This window comes from Pinus tabuliformis, chromosome 9 (genome assembly GCF_031772625.1).
Source record: "Pinus tabuliformis cultivar Carrire ecotype Pingquan chromosome 9, CPIR1, whole genome shotgun sequence".
Classification (NCBI taxonomy): Eukaryota; Viridiplantae; Streptophyta; class Pinopsida; order Pinales; family Pinaceae; genus Pinus; species Pinus tabuliformis.
Genome location: NC_142307.1, coordinates 1,686,933,004 through 1,686,950,249, shown reverse-complemented (window position 1 = coordinate 1,686,950,249; position 17,246 = coordinate 1,686,933,004). Strand labels below are relative to the sequence as shown.

The 17,246-nt window shown below is 30.7% G+C and overlaps 1 pseudogene; it reads left to right on the top strand.

Moving 5' to 3' along the window:
- LOC149155358 (putative E3 ubiquitin-protein ligase RHC1A) overlaps positions 1 to 17,039 on the top strand; it is a 39,619-nt pseudogene extending 22,580 nt beyond the window's left edge.
- The last annotated feature ends 207 nt before the right edge of the window (positions 17,040 to 17,246 follow it).

The following is a 17,246-nucleotide window of genomic DNA, read 5'->3' as shown; positions in this document are numbered from 1 at the left end:
CTAATAAATAATTAAGAATATTTCATATCTATTATTACGTGAGATAAAAAAATATATGAGTTTTCCCCTTCTGCTATAAGTATAGATATGACCATTCAAAATTCAGAACAATGACATGCTACGAATCGCAATTCAATAGTGGGGGAATACCGAAAGTAGTAAAGTTTCCATTGATTACTTTATCTTTTTTCCATTTTTAAAGTGATTTTTTTTTAAATTGTTATTTAAAATTTAATGTTAGAATATATAATTATTACATGTGATTTTTTTTTGTTGTCATTATATATTTAATTATTGAATTGGTAGTTATTGTTGTTACAATTTTTGTTTTTTTAAGTAGTTTATTTTTATTAGTGAGGAAGTTGTTGAGACATAGTTTGATAAGTATTTTTATCTAATTAGTTAGTTTCTAGGTTTGAGTATGGTTGATATATTTTCTCAATGAATTAATTATAAGTTTAAAATAGTTTTCTTATTTTAAAACATTATTTGATGTATTTATGTTTGTAAAATTATCAACGTTAATGTAGAGTGCTTTAAAATTAATTTAGTATTGGAGTTAGCTCTAGGCCTAAATCCCTCGTGGGAAGGCCTAGGGTGACAAAGAGGAAGACAAACATAAAATTTTCATTCTTTTTTCTGGCTAACGTTCAAGGAGAAGGAACTAGTCTAAACATCGAGTGCTACTGATCTACCTCTTTACAAAAATATCTATCAAGGTTTGTAGAGAGTTGTGTGTAGCCAATATGTGGAACGAGACATGAAGAGATATGAATCAGTAGTGGAACTGGTGGGTATCTCTTTCCTTTTCACAACACAGATATCTTTGACATAATCATACAAAACTCTTTCATCCATGCGCATCTATCACTCTGTACCCAAATTCAGAAACCTCAGGATCTCCCAGTAAAGCGTTGTCACAGGAAACCTTGATGAACTTGTCAAACACCCCTCTGAAAAGATTAGGTGTGAGGTTGAGGGCCAGAGAGCCTGGTATGTGGATTGTAGATTCTGGGGGAGAGAGTTCAATTGTTTGAAATCTCGATTCTGAGATATTCTCAGAAACTACAATCAACATAAATTTAGTATAGAGTGTCTAATTGAAAAAAAATCAATTGTACCCATGGAAATGTCTTTCAAGTAATTAGGGATGACACATGAATTTCATTTCAATCATTTTTTTCTCACCTTCATTTCAGTGGAATAAATGACACTTACAACAACTCTTAGGCATACTAGTCAATCCCGCTGCATGTGGGGATCAGACCCTCACACAACTATTGGACCACAACCTCAATATTTTGGAAAACTTTCATTCAAACTAAAGTAACACAATATTCCTCTATTTTCTTGGACATATCTTCACAGTACATTAAATAACATCATAACTGAATATGACACCTCTCACGCGATATTTCTGTCTACCAAGAGGAGGATTTGGCGGATGACCAAAAGTGGCCGAAATCCTCGCAAAAAATTTCAAGAAGTATTGTAGTAACAATGTTTGAATCATGTTTTTGATGGTGTAAATGAATTCAGCACCACCAAAAACCTTTGGGGCACCCAAAATCTTGAAGTTTAACAACTATCAAACTATTGTCGGAATTTCCATGATTTTGAGGGCAAAAAAGGAGTCTAGTTAGACTACTATCATTTCTTTTATTTAAATTGGAAATGTTATATGATATTTTTTATTAAATTGAAAATGTGACACTTGACATATAGTGTTTTTTAATTAAATTGAAAATTTGATACTCTTCATAGTATATTTTCTATAACTAATAACTAATTTGGAAATGTGACATTTGTATATGATCACGAGATCTATTTTAGAATAGAGCATTTAAAATTTTAATTTTATTAGTGCACTCATATAAATTAAATGAAGCGTAAATGTCAAATATCAATCTATAATAAATATTAAAACACTTATTTCATCATACATCTCAAATTACTAAAATTAAGAAATCATAAAAATTAACTAAATTATAATTTTATTTAAAATAATTATATTATTTTCAAGTCTCATTAGCACAACGAATTGACGATGGGCCTAGTCAGAAAGGTGACCAAGGATCAAACCTCACGGAGGTTGTGCGAATGCTAGGGAGAGGAGACACACCAAAATCTAGTGAGGACCCAAGGTTGTGATCCGGTGAATTGACGACATGGATGCCGCTAGGTACCAGTTTCTCAACCCATAGGTCAAGCCTATGAACACAGACAACTTGACCATAACAAATTATATTATTATTAATGATAAAAATAACTAATATATAACTTAAACATAGATACATTTAAAAAAAACTTGTAACAATAATCTTAATCATGGATATCCACCACATTTTATCATGGAGGTTCTTAATGTGTAGATAGACTTTGCTACAATACCATGGCTTATATCATGTTTTATCAATACCACATGCCTAAGAAGCTATAACTCAATTCATATGCCACTTGTTTATATGATATTTTTTGAATTAATGAATTTAATTAAAAGGGAAAAAAAAACATAACTACTTTTAGAATGAATCTCAGCCTTTGATTTGCGTATACTACTAAGAATATTTTCCGGAGATTAAACCTCTACCATATATATATAATAGTATTCGCAAATTAAATTAAAGAATTTCATGATAAAGCCGACATAAATAGAAATGTTGTTAGCATCGTGTTATATATATATATATATATATATATATATATATATATATATATATATATATATATATATATATATATATATATATATATATAGATATATAGTGTAACTTATACAGGAAATAGAGGAAATGTCATTTTTCATGGCAATACAATTTCAAGCAAGATTGTATTTTTTTCTTATTTTAAATACATTTTCGAATGCATAACAAGAGTCAACATCGTGAAAATTCCATAGGGTACTAGAATTATACATATTAAACAACTTGAAGTCAAGTTTTTAAAAATATTTACACGACTTTGGTTAAAATTGACCAAAAATGTTCCCTAAAAAGGTCACTTCGGTTGCATTCCTAAATCACTACAGTTTTGTGGACTTAACAAGTTAAGAAGGTTGGTAGTGTGGAATATATTTTGGAAATGATAATGATTGTGGATAGGAGCCATATAATCCAAGAGAAAGTGTTTTCCATTTTCATCCGTCTTAGTATTGCAAATGTGACAGTTTCTTTCATCCAAAGGTGTTTTGGAAATAGAACAATACCTGATTTCACTTTGAAGCTCATGGTAATTAGTTCTTATCTTCATAATGTTCATTTTCTTCTCAATAGTGGTCAACAAAGAAATATAATGTTGGTTAACAAGAAGGGGGTTGATCACCTCCTTATAATATCTTAGTTTTGTTTTTCCCTCTCACTCTTTATCATCCAATAACTTATCTTTATCATCCAATAACTTATCCTTAAATTCGGAAGTAATAGTACTTTTAATATTATATTTTTTCTCCAAGATGATATCCCCCTTTTCCCTCAATGGTTGAGTCAGGACTAGGTTTCCTTATGCCAACCTCACTTGGAGGTGGGGATTTTGGCTAAATTTAAAGCTATTTTGGAGAACTTCTTGACTTCCATGTTGTAAAACTTCTTCTTATACATGAGATACCTAAACATAGACATGCTTCTAGCTTCAATCAAGAGGATCGGGTAGCGAGTATTTCCCTTAATCTTGAGGTTGTAGGTTATAAATTTCTTTTGGATTAGCTCGATCTTCTAGCAAAATTATCTAGAAAAAATGCAACCCCAAACCTCACATCCATATAAAATAACATGATCGAAGAGGATTTTTCCTTTTTTCTCCAAATCCAAATATTAGTCGACTTACAATTGTTTTCAAGCTCATAAGAAGCTTTACAACTTCCAATAATCATTTGTCGTTCCTATAATTCAAGTTGGGTTGATGAGGAATGTCAATGCCTAAATATTTGTATCAAGAAACATGCACCAAGTAATCGTTATCATAGATGAAATTTTCATGGTTGATCCTTTTGGATTTAATTATCGTGAATTTAGTCTTGTGGGTGTTAACACTCGTACCCATCTTGGACTAATAATCATGGAAGATTTTGTGTTAATAATAATAATTTAAATATAATTATAATATAAATAATTTTTATGTTTTTTAAATTTTAGTGAGACAAGTATCATGAAACAAGTGTTAAAAGAACACTTATTTAATTAAAATAATAAAAAAGGCATAACTACTTTTGAGATAAATTTCAGCTTTTGATTTGAGAATAGTACTAAGAATATACTAAAATATTTTGTGTTAGTTAAAAAATTATTTTCCACATAATAATTATTAATAATTTGATTACAATTTTGGAAGTCCTATTCCATAATAAATATTCCTATTTGCATAAATATAATAAATATTGATTATATGTGGAATTCTACCATCTACCTAATAATTATTCATAATAAAATAAACTAAAATTTTAAAATTTATTTTTTCTTGAATTTTCACATCCATTTGAAATTTAGAAATATATGTGATACTATCAACTTTCTTAATTTATTAAAGAAACTCAATTAATTTCTTACCTTTTTAAAATTCAATAGACCATATTAATGTTCGTTAACATTAATCCTCAATTAATAATACATTTCATAATTTCTATTCCTTAATTAAAAATAATATATAAGAAAATTAAATAATTATTCATGAATATTTTTTCTAATAAATAATTAAGAATATTTCATATCTATTATTACGTGAGAACAAAGATATATGAGATTTCCCCTTCTGCTATAAGTATAGATATGACAATTCAAATTTCAGAAGAATGACATGCTACGAAAGGCAATTCAATAGTGCGGGAATGCCGAAAGTAGTAAAGTTTCCATTGCTTGGTTAGTTTATCTTTTTTTTAAGTAAATTTTCTTTTTTAAATTGTTTTTTAAAATTTAATGTTACACTATATAATTATCTATTTATTTATTTATTTTTGTGTCTGATTATATATTTAATTATTGAATTGGTAGTTATTGTTCTTATCATTTTTGTTTTTCAAGTAGTTTATTTTTATTAGTTAGGAAGTTGTTGAGACATAGTTTGTTAAGTATTTTTATCTAATTAGTTAGTTTTTTTAGATTGAAGTTTGGTTGATATATTTCTTCAATGAATTAACTACATATTTAAAATAATTTTTTTATTTTAAAATATTGTTTGATGTATTTATGCCCGTAAAATTATCAACGTTAACGTAGAGAGCTTTAAAGTTAATTTGGTATTGGAGTTAGCTCTAGGCCTAAATCCCTCATGGGAAGGCCTAGGGTAACAAGGGTCATGGAAGTTAGAGGAAGACAAACATAACTTTTTTATTCTTCTTTTTGGCTAACGTTCAAGGAGAAGGAACTAGTCCAAACATCGAGTGCTATCGATCTACCTCTTTACAAAAACATCTATCAAGGTTTGTGGAGAGTTGTGTGTAGCAAAGATTTGGAATGAGACGTGAAGGGATATGAATCAGTAGTGGAACTGGTGGGTATCTCTTTCCTATTCACAACACAGATATCTTTGACATAATCATACAAAACTCTTTCATCCTTACACATCTATCACTCTGTACCCAAATTCAGAAACCTTAGGATCTCCCAGTAAAGCGTCGTCACAGGAAACATCGATGAATTGGTCAAACGCCCCTCTTAAAATATTAGGCGTGAGGTCGAGAGCTAGAGAGCCGGGTATGTGGATTGCAGATTCTAGGGGAGAGAGATCAATTGTTTGACATCTCGATTTTTAGATATTCTCAGAAACTACAATCAACATAAACTTAGTATAGAGTGTCTAATTGAAAAAAAATCAATTGTACCCACGGAAAATGTCTTTCAAGTCATTCGGAATGGTACATGAATTTCATTTCAATCATTTTTTTCTCACCTTTGTTTCAATGGAATAAATGAGAGTTACAGCAACTCTCATGCATACTAGTCCATCCTGCTGCATGTGGGGATCAGTCCTATTGTATCACAACCTCAAGATTTTGGAAAACTTTCATGAAAAGTAAAGTAACACAATATTCCTCTGTTTTCTTGGACATAACTTCACAGTACATTAAACAACATCATAACTGAATATGACACCTCTCACCTGATATTTTTGTCTACCAAGAGGAGGATTTGGTGGATGGCCAAAAGTGGCCAGAATCCTCAAAAAAAATTTCAAGAAATCTTGTAGTAAGAATGTTTGAATCATGTTTTTGATGGTGTAAATGGATTGAGCACCATCAGAAACCTTTGGGGCTCCCAAAATCTTGATATTTAACACCTATCAAAATATTGTTGGAATTTCCATGATTTTGAGAGCAAAAAAGGAGTCTAGTTAGACTACTATCATTTCTTTTATTTAAATGGGAAATGTTATATTATATATTTTTTATTAAATTGAAAAAGTGACACTTGACATACAATGTTTTTTTAATTAAATTGAAATGTGATACTCATCATACTATATTTTTTATAACTACTAACTAATTTGGAAATGTGACATTTGTATATGATCACGATATCTATTTTAGAATAGAGCTTTTAAAATTTTAATTTTATTAGCGCACTCATATAAATTAAATGAAGCATAAATTTCAAATATCAATGTATAATAAATATTAAAACACTTGTTTCATCATACATCTCAAATTACTAAAATTAAAAAATCATAAAAATTAACTAAATTATAATTTTATTTAAAATAATTATATTATTTTCAAGTCTCATTAGCATAACCAATTGAGGATGGGCATAGTCAGCAAGGTGACCGAGGATCAAACCTCATGGAGGTTGTGCACGTGTAAGGGAGAGGAAACACCCCAAAATCTAGTGAGGACCCCAGGTTGTGATCTGGTGAATTGACAAATTAGATGCCCCTAGGTAGCGTTTCTCAACGCACAAGTCAAGCCTAAGAACATAGACAACTTGGCCAAAAAAAATTATATTATTATTAATGATAAAAATAATTAATAGATAACTTAAACATAGATACATTTAAAAAAAAACTTGTAACAATAATCTTAATCATGGATATCCACCACATTTTATCATGGAGATTCTTAATGGGTAAATAGACTTTGCTACAATACCATGGCTTATAGCATGTTTTGTCAATACCACATGCCTAAAAAGCTATAACTCAATTCATATGCCACTTGTTTATATGATATTTTTTTAATTAATGAATTTAATTAAAAGGGAAAAAAAAGCATAACTACTTTTAAAATGAATCTTAGCATTTGTTTTGTGTATACTAATAAGAATATTTTATGGAGATTAAGCCTCTACCATATATATATAATAGTATTCACAAATCAAATTAAAGAATTTCATGATAAAGCCGATGTAAATATTGTTAGCATGGATATATATATATATATATATATATATATATATATATATATATATATATATATTCTCAGTCTAACTTATAGAGGAAATAGAGGAAATGCCATTTTTCATGATGATAATTTTTTTAGCAAGATTGTATTTTTTTCTTGTTTTAAATACATTTTTGAATGCATAACTCGAGTCAACATAGTGAAAATTCCATAGGGTACTATAATTCTACATATTAAACATCTTGAACTCAACAAGTCAAGAAGGTTGGTAGTGTGGAAAATATTTTGGAAATGATAATGGTTTTGGATAGGAGCCATATAATCCAAGAGAAAGTATTTTCCATGTTCATCCCTCTTAGCATTGCATATGTGACAGTTTCTTTCATCCAAAGGTGTTTTGGAAATATTAAAATACCCGATTTCACTTTGAAGCTCATGGTAATTAGTTCTTATCTTCATAATGTTCATTTTCTTCTCAATAGTGGTCAACAAAGAAATATAATGTTGGTTAACAAGAAGGGGGTTGATCACCTCCTTATAATATCTTAGTTTTGTTTTTCCCTCTCACTCTTTATCATCCAATAACTTATCCTTAAATTCGGGAGTAATAGTATTTTTAATATTATATTTATTCTCCAAGATGATATCTCCTTTTTCCCCAATGTTTGAGTCTAGGTTTCCTTATGCCAACCTCAGTTGGAGATGGGGATTTTGGCTAGAGTTTAAAGTTATTTTGGAGAACTTCTTGACTTCCATGTTGTAAAACTTCTTCTTATACATGAGATACCTAAACATAGACATGCTTCTAGCTTCAATCAAGAGGATTTAAAGGAGTATTTCCTTTAATCTTGAGGTTGAAGGTTATAAATTTCTTTTGGATTAGCTCGATCTTCTAGCAAAATTATCTAGAAAAATTGCAACCCCAAACCTCACATCCATATAAAATAACAAGCTCGAAGAGGATTTTTATTTTTTGCTTCAAATCCAATTATTAGTCGACTTACAATTTTTTTCAAGCTCATAAGAAGCTTTACAATCTCCAATAATCATTTGTCGTTCCTATAATTCAAGTTGGGTTGATGAGGAATGTCAATGCCTAAATATTTGTATCAAGAAACATGCACCAGGTAATCGTTATCATAGATGAAATTTTCATGGTTGATATTTTTGGATTTAATTATCGTGACTTCAGTCTTGTGGGTATTAACACTCGTACCCATCTTGGACTAATAATCATGGAATATTTTATGATAATAATAATAATTTAAATATAATTATAATATAACTATTTTTTATGTTTTTTAAATTTTAATGGGAGAAGTATCATGAAACAAGTGTTAAAAGAACACTAATTTAATTAACATAATAAAAAAGGCATAACTACTTTTGATAAATTTCAACTTTTGATTTGAGAATAGTACTAAGAAGATACTAAAATATTTTGTGTTCGTTAAATATTTATTATCCACGTAATAATTATTAATAATTTGATTACAATTTTGGAAGTCCTATTCCACAATAAATATTCGTATTTGCATAAATATAATAAATATTCATTATACGTCAAATTCTACCATCTATCTAATTATTCATAATAAAATAAATTAAAATTTTAAAATTTATTTTCTCTTGGATTTTCACGTCATTTTAAATTTAGTATTATATGTGATACTATCAACTTTCTTAATTTGTTAAAAAAACTCAATTAATCTCTTAATTTTTTCAGATTCAATAGACCATATTAACAATTAATAATACATTTCATAATTTTTATTCCTTAATTAAAAATAAAATATAAAAAAATAAAATAATTATTCATACATAATTCTTCTAATAAATAATTAAGAATATTTCATATCTATTATGACGTGAGAACAAAGATATATGAGATTTCTCCTTCTGCTATAAGTATAGATATGACAATTCAAAATTCAGAGGAATGACATGCTACGAAAGGCAATTCAATAGTGCGGGAATGCCGAAAGTAGTAAAGTTTCCATTGGTTACTTTATCTTTTTTCTTTTTCTAGGTCATTTTTTTGTAAATTGTGTTTTTAAATTTAATGTTAGAATATATAATTATTACATGTTACTTTTTTTCCTGATTATATATTTAATTATTGAATTGGTGGTTATTGTTGTTATAATTTTTGTTTTTTAGTAATCTATTTTTATTAGTTAGAAAGTTGTTGAGACATAGTTTGTTAAGTATTTTCATCTAATTAGTTAGCTTTTTAGATTGGAGTATGATTGATATATTTTTTAGCTTTTTATATGGGAATATGATTGATATATTTTTTTAATGAATTAATTACATATTTAAAATAATTTTTTTATCTTAAAGCATTCTTTGATGTATTTATGTCCGTAAAAATATCAACGTTAATGCAGAGAGCTTTAAAGTTAATTTGGTATTGGAGTTAGTTCTAGGCTTAAATCCCTCGTGAGAAGGTCTAGGGTGACAAGGGTCATGGAAGTTAGAGGAAGACAAATATAATTTTTTCATTCTTTTTTTTTGGCTAACGTTCAAGGAGAAGGAACTAGTCCAAACATCTACAAAAACATCTATCAAGGTTTGTAGAGAGTTGTGTGTAGCCAATATGTGGAACAAGACGTGAAGGGATATGAATCAGTAGTGGAACTGCTGGGTATCTCTTTCATATTCACAACACATATATCTCTAAAATAATCGTAAAAAACTCTTTCATCCTTACTCATCCATCACTTTGTACCCAAATTCAGAAACCTCGGGATCTCCCAGTAAAGTTCCTTCACAGGAAACCTCGATGAACTGGTCAAATTCCCCTCTGAAAAGATTAGGCGTGAGGTCGAGGGCTAGAGAGCCGGGTATGTGGATTGTAGATTCTGGGGGAGAGAGTTCAATTGTTTGACATCTCGATTCTGAGATTTTCTCAGAAACTACAATCAACATAAATTTAGTATACACTGTCTAATTGAAAAAAAATCAATTGTACCCATGGAAAATTTCTTTCAAGTCATTGGGAATGTCACATGAATTTCATTTCAGTCATTTTTTTCTCACCTTCCTTTCAATGGAATAAATGACACTTACAACAACTCTCAAGTGTACTAGTCGATCCTGCGGCATGTGGGGATCAGACCTTCACACAACTATTGGACCACAACCTCAAGATTTTGGAAAACTTTCATGCAAACTAAAGTAACACAAGATTCCTCTATTTTCTTGGAAATAACTTCACAGTACATTAAAGAACATCATAACTGAATATGACACCTCTCACTTGATATTTCTGTCTACCAAGAGGAGGATTTGGTGGATGGCCAAAAGTGGCTAGATTCCTTGAAAAAAAATTCAAGAAATCTTGTAGCAACAATGTTTGAATCATGTTTTTCATGGTGGAAATGAATTCAGCACCATCAAAAACCTTTGGGTCGTCCAAAATCTTGAAGTTTAACACCTATCAAACTCTTGTCGGAATTTCCATGATTTTGAGGGCAAAAAAGAAGTCTAGTTAGACTACTATCATTTCTTTTATTTAAATTGGAAATGTTATTTGATATTTTTTATTAAATTGAAAATGTGACACTTGACATACATTGTTTTTTTAATTAAATTGAAAATATGATACTTGTCATACTATATTTTTTATAACTAATAACTAATTTGGAAATGTGACATTTGTATATGATCACGAGATCTACTTTAGAATAGAACTTTTAAATTTTAATTTTATTAGCATACTCATATAAATTAAATGAAGCATAAATGTCAAATATCAATCTATAATAAATATTAAAACACTTATTTCATCATACATCTCAAATTACTAAAATTAAAAAATCATAAAAATTAATTAAATTAGAATTTTATTTAAAATAATTATATTATTTTCAAGTCTCATTAGCACAACCAATTCAGGATGGGCCTAGCCAGCAAGGTGACCGAGGACCTAACCTCACGGAGAGGACACACACCAAAATCTAGTGAGGACCCCAGGTTGCGATCCTTGGGTGAATTGACGGCTTAGATGCCCCTAGGTACCAGTTTCTCAACCCACAGGTCAAGCCTAAGTGTTAACGGGAAAAGTGTCTACTCAGAACGCCCCTATCCCACTAAGGTGTGACAGTACCTTAGAAACCAACAGAGAAAACTACTTTCGTATTCTTCTTTATGAACTATAAACGAAGAGGAATAGGATGAACCAACCTGTGTCTTGCGCTAGTCCTTTGATCCAATCTCTCTCCTCTTTGCCAGCTTCCAGCTACCTGCTCCCTTACTTGCCTAGCTTCACCAAGTTCCTGCAAGATCACAGAAGAGGAAAACTACACAAAGACATGGATTTATATTCATAAATAGCTTAGGATCAGATTTAAGCTAAACATGCAAGTATAACAAAACATCATTGATACACAAGCATGTAGGAGAAACTCAAATAGTTTTATTGATATAACAAGAAGGTCCAGGAGGAGCTACAACCGATGATTCCTGATCCAGCATCAACCCCCCAGCAAAGGAATCCCCTCTTCACCTCCAACAAAGCATAAATCACCCAATACTCTGATCTCTATCTCAAAACCAACAACAATTCTCTGCAACGTACAAAATTCCAGCCTCTGGATCTCTTGGTGAGGGATCCATTTATAGATGTATGCAAAGAGGATGAGTCAGCTCGTGGATTGATTAGTGGCCTCTCTCTATCAGTTCTTGCTTCCACTTAGAGACTGAGAGCCTCTTACTCATCACTGGTCGAATTCAGTGAGGCAAGTGTCATTGGAGAAGATTCTGGAAGCTTCCATTGTCTCTCCACCTCGTGGAATGACTTTGCCACTTGTCATTCCCCGCTCAACGCACCTTGGTAGTGCATTCAAGTGCGTTGAAACGCACCTAGCCAGTGTATTTGGGTGCTTTGCAACGCAGCTAGCTAGTGGAGCAGCTGAAATGATCCTGATTTGACTAGTTCTGAGCAGTTTCTGGTGGAGAACTTCTGGGAGAAGCTGTAATTTGTTGACCTTGTTTCTTTAGGAGCTGGAACAACACTTTTAGGGACTTAGGATCCCTTGGTTTATGGACATTTCATGCTTAGAGCTATAAGGCACAAAAATGTCTATAACACTAAGAACAAAGACAACTTGACCAAAAAAAATATATTATTATTAATGATAGAAATAATTAATAGATAACTTAAACATAGATACATTTTAAAAAAACTTGTAACAATAATCTTAATCATGGATATCCACCACATTTTATCATGGAGATTCTTAATGTGTAAATAGACTTTGCTACAATACCATGGCTTATATCATGTTTTATCAATACGACGTACCTAAGAAGCTACAACTTAATTCATATGCCACTTGTTTATATGATATTTTTTTAATTAATGAATATAGTTATAAGGGAAAAAAAAGAATAATCACTTTTAAAATGAATCTTAGCCTTTGATTTGTGTAGCCTACTAAGAATATTTTATTTGAGTTGTTTATATTATATTTTTTTAATTAATGAATTTAATTAAATGGGAAAAAAGGCATAACTACTTTTAAAATGAATCTGAGCCTTTGATTTCTGTATAGTACTAAGAATATTTTAGGGAGGTTAATCCTCTACCATATATATATAATAGTATTCACAAATCAAATTAAATAATTTCATGATAAAGCCGATGTAAATATAAATGTTGTTAGAATGATTATATATATATATATATATATATATATATATATATATATATATATTCTCAGTCTAACTTATAGAGGAAATAGAGGAAATGTCATTTTTCATGGCGATACAATTTCAAGCAAGATTGTATTTTTTTTCTTGTTTTGAATACATTTTTGAATGCATAAATGGAGTCAACATTGTCAAAATTCCATAGGGTACAAGAATTCTACATATTAAACAGCTTGAACTCATGTTTTTAAAAATATTTACACGACTTTGGTTAAAATTGACCAAAAAAGTTCCCTAAAAAGGTCACTTTGGTTGCATTCCTAGATCACTGTAGTTTTGTGGACTTAACAAGTCAAGAAGGTTGGTAGCGTGGAAAATATTTTGGAAATGATAATGGTTGTGGATACGAGCCATATAATCCAAGAGAAAGTGTTTTCCATTTTCATCCCTCTTAGTATTGCAAATGTGACAATTTCTTTCATCCGAAGGTGTTTTGGAAATGGAACAATACCCAATTTCACTTTGAAGCTCATGGTAATTAGTTCTTATATTCATAATGTTCATTTTCTTCTTAATAGTGATCAACAAAGAAATATAATGTTGGTTAACAAGAATGGGGTTGATCACCTCCTTATAATATCTTAGTTTTCTTTTTCCCTCTCACTCTTTATCATCCAATAACTTATCATTAAATTAGGAAGTAATAGTATTTTTAATATTATATTTATTCTCTGAGATGATATACCCCTTTTCCCCCAATGGTTGAGTCAGGACTGAGTTTCCTTATGCCAACATCGCTTGGAGGTGGGGATTTTGGGTAGAGTTTAACTTTATTTTGGAGAACTTATTGACTTCCATGTTGTAAAACTTCTTCTTATACATGAGATACGTAAAAATAGAAATTTTTCTAGCTTCAACCAGGAGGATAGGATAGGGAGTATTTCCCTTAATCTTGAGGTTGTAGGTTATAACTTTCTTTTGTGTTAGCTCGATCTTCCAGCAAAATTATCTAGAAAAATTGCAACCCCAAACCTCACATCCATATAAAATTTCAAGCTCGTAGAGGATTTTTATTTTTTTCTCCAAATCCAAATATTAGTTGACTTACAATAGTTTTCAAGCTCATAAGAAGCTTTACAGCGTCCAATAATCATTTGTCATTCCTATAATTTAAGTTGGGTTGATGAGGAATGTCAATGCCTAAATATTTGTATCAAGAAACATGCACCAAGTAATTGTTATCATAGATGAAATTTTCATGGTTGATCTTTTTGGATTTAATTATCATGTCTTTAGTCTTGTGGGTACTAAAACTCATACCCATCTTGGAGTAGTAATCATGGAAGATTTTACGTTAATAATAATAATTTAAATATAATTAATTTTTATGTTTTTTAAATTTTAGTGTGAGAAGTATCATGAAACAAGTCTTACAAGAACACTCATTTAATTAAAATAATAAAAAAGGCATAACTACTTTTGAGATAAATTTCAACTTTTGATTTGAGAATAATAGTAAGAATATACTAAAATATTTTGTGTTGGTTAAATATTTATTAACTACGTAATAATTATTAATAATTAGATTACAATTTTCGAAGTCCTATTCCACAATAAATACTCTTATTTGCATAAATATAGTAATATTCATTGTACCTCAAATTCTACTATCTACCTAATACTAATTCATAATAAAATAAATTTAAATTTTAAATTTTATTTTCTCTTGGATTTTCACATCATTTTAAATTTAGAAATATATGTCATATTATCAACTTTCTTAATTTAATAAAAAAACTCAATTAATCTCTTAATTTTTAAAGATTCAATAAACCATATTAATCTTCGTGAACGTTAATCATCAATTAACCATACATTTCATAATTTCTATTCCTTAATTGAAAAAAATAAAAAAATAAAAAATAAAAATATTCCCAATTTTTTTTTGGGATAAATAATTAAGAATATTTAGGCCGATAGGCCTTTCCTATGCATCAACAATTGTCAACACTTTCATCCTCCTCCGTTGGATCAAGTGAGACACTTTCAACCGTTGATTTGAAGTGTGACTGCTTTTTCCAAATATCAGTTGAGTTGCCTTCTTGACATGGCAAGATATTTTTACTGCTTTTTCTAAATATCAGTTAAATTGCCTTCTTGACATGGCAAGATATTTTCACTGCTTTTTCTATCTTCGCTGGCTTTTGCCAAAAGCCAGCTTGGCTTTTCTGTATTCAAATTTCTCTAATCCATAATGAATTAAACAGTCTTTTGATAGAAATCACTAGATATCAAACTAAATAAAACATTTCAAATTATTTTATATATATATATATATAAGGTCTATATTTTAATAAAATATTATACATAAACCATTTCAATTTCAATTTTTTTTGTTCCTTTTATATATATATATATATATATATATATATATATATATATATATATATATTAATTACTTATTAAATTAATTAATTACTTATTAAATAAATTATTTTAGATTTTAATTTATATCTATCTTTAAAAAAAACCACAAAATAACCCTAATTAACTATGATAAAAATATATTCCATCATTATTTTCTTTTCTAATCTTCTATCACGCATGACAGCTTAATGGATTTCTGATTATTAAAATATCTAATTTAAGATTAACACCCCCTCATTGAAAGCTGAGTTGACACTGGGAGCCTAGATGAACTCATCTCGATACAGTCCACGAAATCCCAACCGTGTAACTTGTAAATTCTCAGCTTTGATCTCCCAAAAGTCTTCCACGGGCAACGTTCCTGTAAATAATTGCATGATTCCTTGCATGCCTTGAGTTTGGAGCTGTAACTGCCATTCCTGGGCGATAACTTCGAGGATTTTGGGCTGAATTCTGCTCGTAGCGCAGCGCGATCAATATATTTGAGCTTCATCGGGCTTTTTAACATTTGGATTTGAATAGCGGTCGTCGTAAGGGTTTCGAAGGTCGTCTTCCTGAATTTTCAGGGTTTATCAAGAAGGGTTCTAGAAGTAGTTCTCCCTACTGGTGTCATGCTTGCAATCGTATGTTAAGATTATTGACAGGAGAGCCCAGTGTTTGTCCCGCTAGTGGCGGAGGGTTTGTAGAGGAATCAAGCGATGGCATTTCGAGCTCCCGAACAAACCCCTTCGAGGGCTTCTTAATGGAGGGCGGAGAAAGGCTTTCTATGGCTGACCTCATGGCTGACCTGCTCAACCTGATGAGTAACCAAGAAAATAGAGAAGGCCGCGGTCATGTCCCTGACATGAGTCTCAGACGAGGCGCGATTGGGGGTAATGGCCCCATGGTGTTAATTTTGGGCAGTGATACAGGAATCGAACCCAGGACCTTGCGTGAAAATATTGGGGATTATTTCATGGGTCCTGGGTTAGAACAGCTGTCTCAGAACAATAGGTTGGGCTCTCCTCCTGCCTCGAGGGCCGTCGTGGATGCAATGCCCACGATTAGGATCAATTCCCGACATCTGATTAACAATTCGCACTGCCCTGTCTGCAATGACCGGTTCGAAGTCGGAGGCGAAGCCAGGGAGATGCCCTGCAAGCACATTTATCATTCAGATTGTATACTTCCCTGGCTGGCTCAGCACAATTCGTGTCCCATCTGTCGCCTTGGATTGCCGGGCGACTTTCCAGCTACATCACAGGCTAGATCTTCATCCAGGCCCAGAAGTGCCGCGTCATAACCCCCGGCTGCCAAGGTAATGTCCGGGGATCTCAGGATGCCCCTTGTTTTATGCTGCGCAAAACAGTAATTCTAGGAATTATGTTTCAAGTGGAAAGAATACCAACGTTAATACTAATAATAATTCAAGAAGCAGAGACCATGGACGAGGTTCGACCAACGGAATTTAATGTGGTCTGTACATTCTTCCACTGCAAATCACTGTTCTCATCGTGGTCAATATGCTTCAAATACAAATGATAACGTTATCCGGAGGCAGCCGTGATGGCCCTTTGAGGAAGGCAATGGTTCTCCTTGGAGGATCAAGCTGAGTCACTCAGTACTCCAGTATGTTGACTGTAGACTGTAAATACTGGTTACATGGAGTACTATATTTTAATAAAGTACTATACATAAACCATTTCAATTTCAATTTTTTTTTCCACACACACACATATATATATATATATATATATATATATATATATATATATATATATATATATATATATATATATATATATATATATATATATATATATATATATATCTATATATATAAATTAATTAATTACTT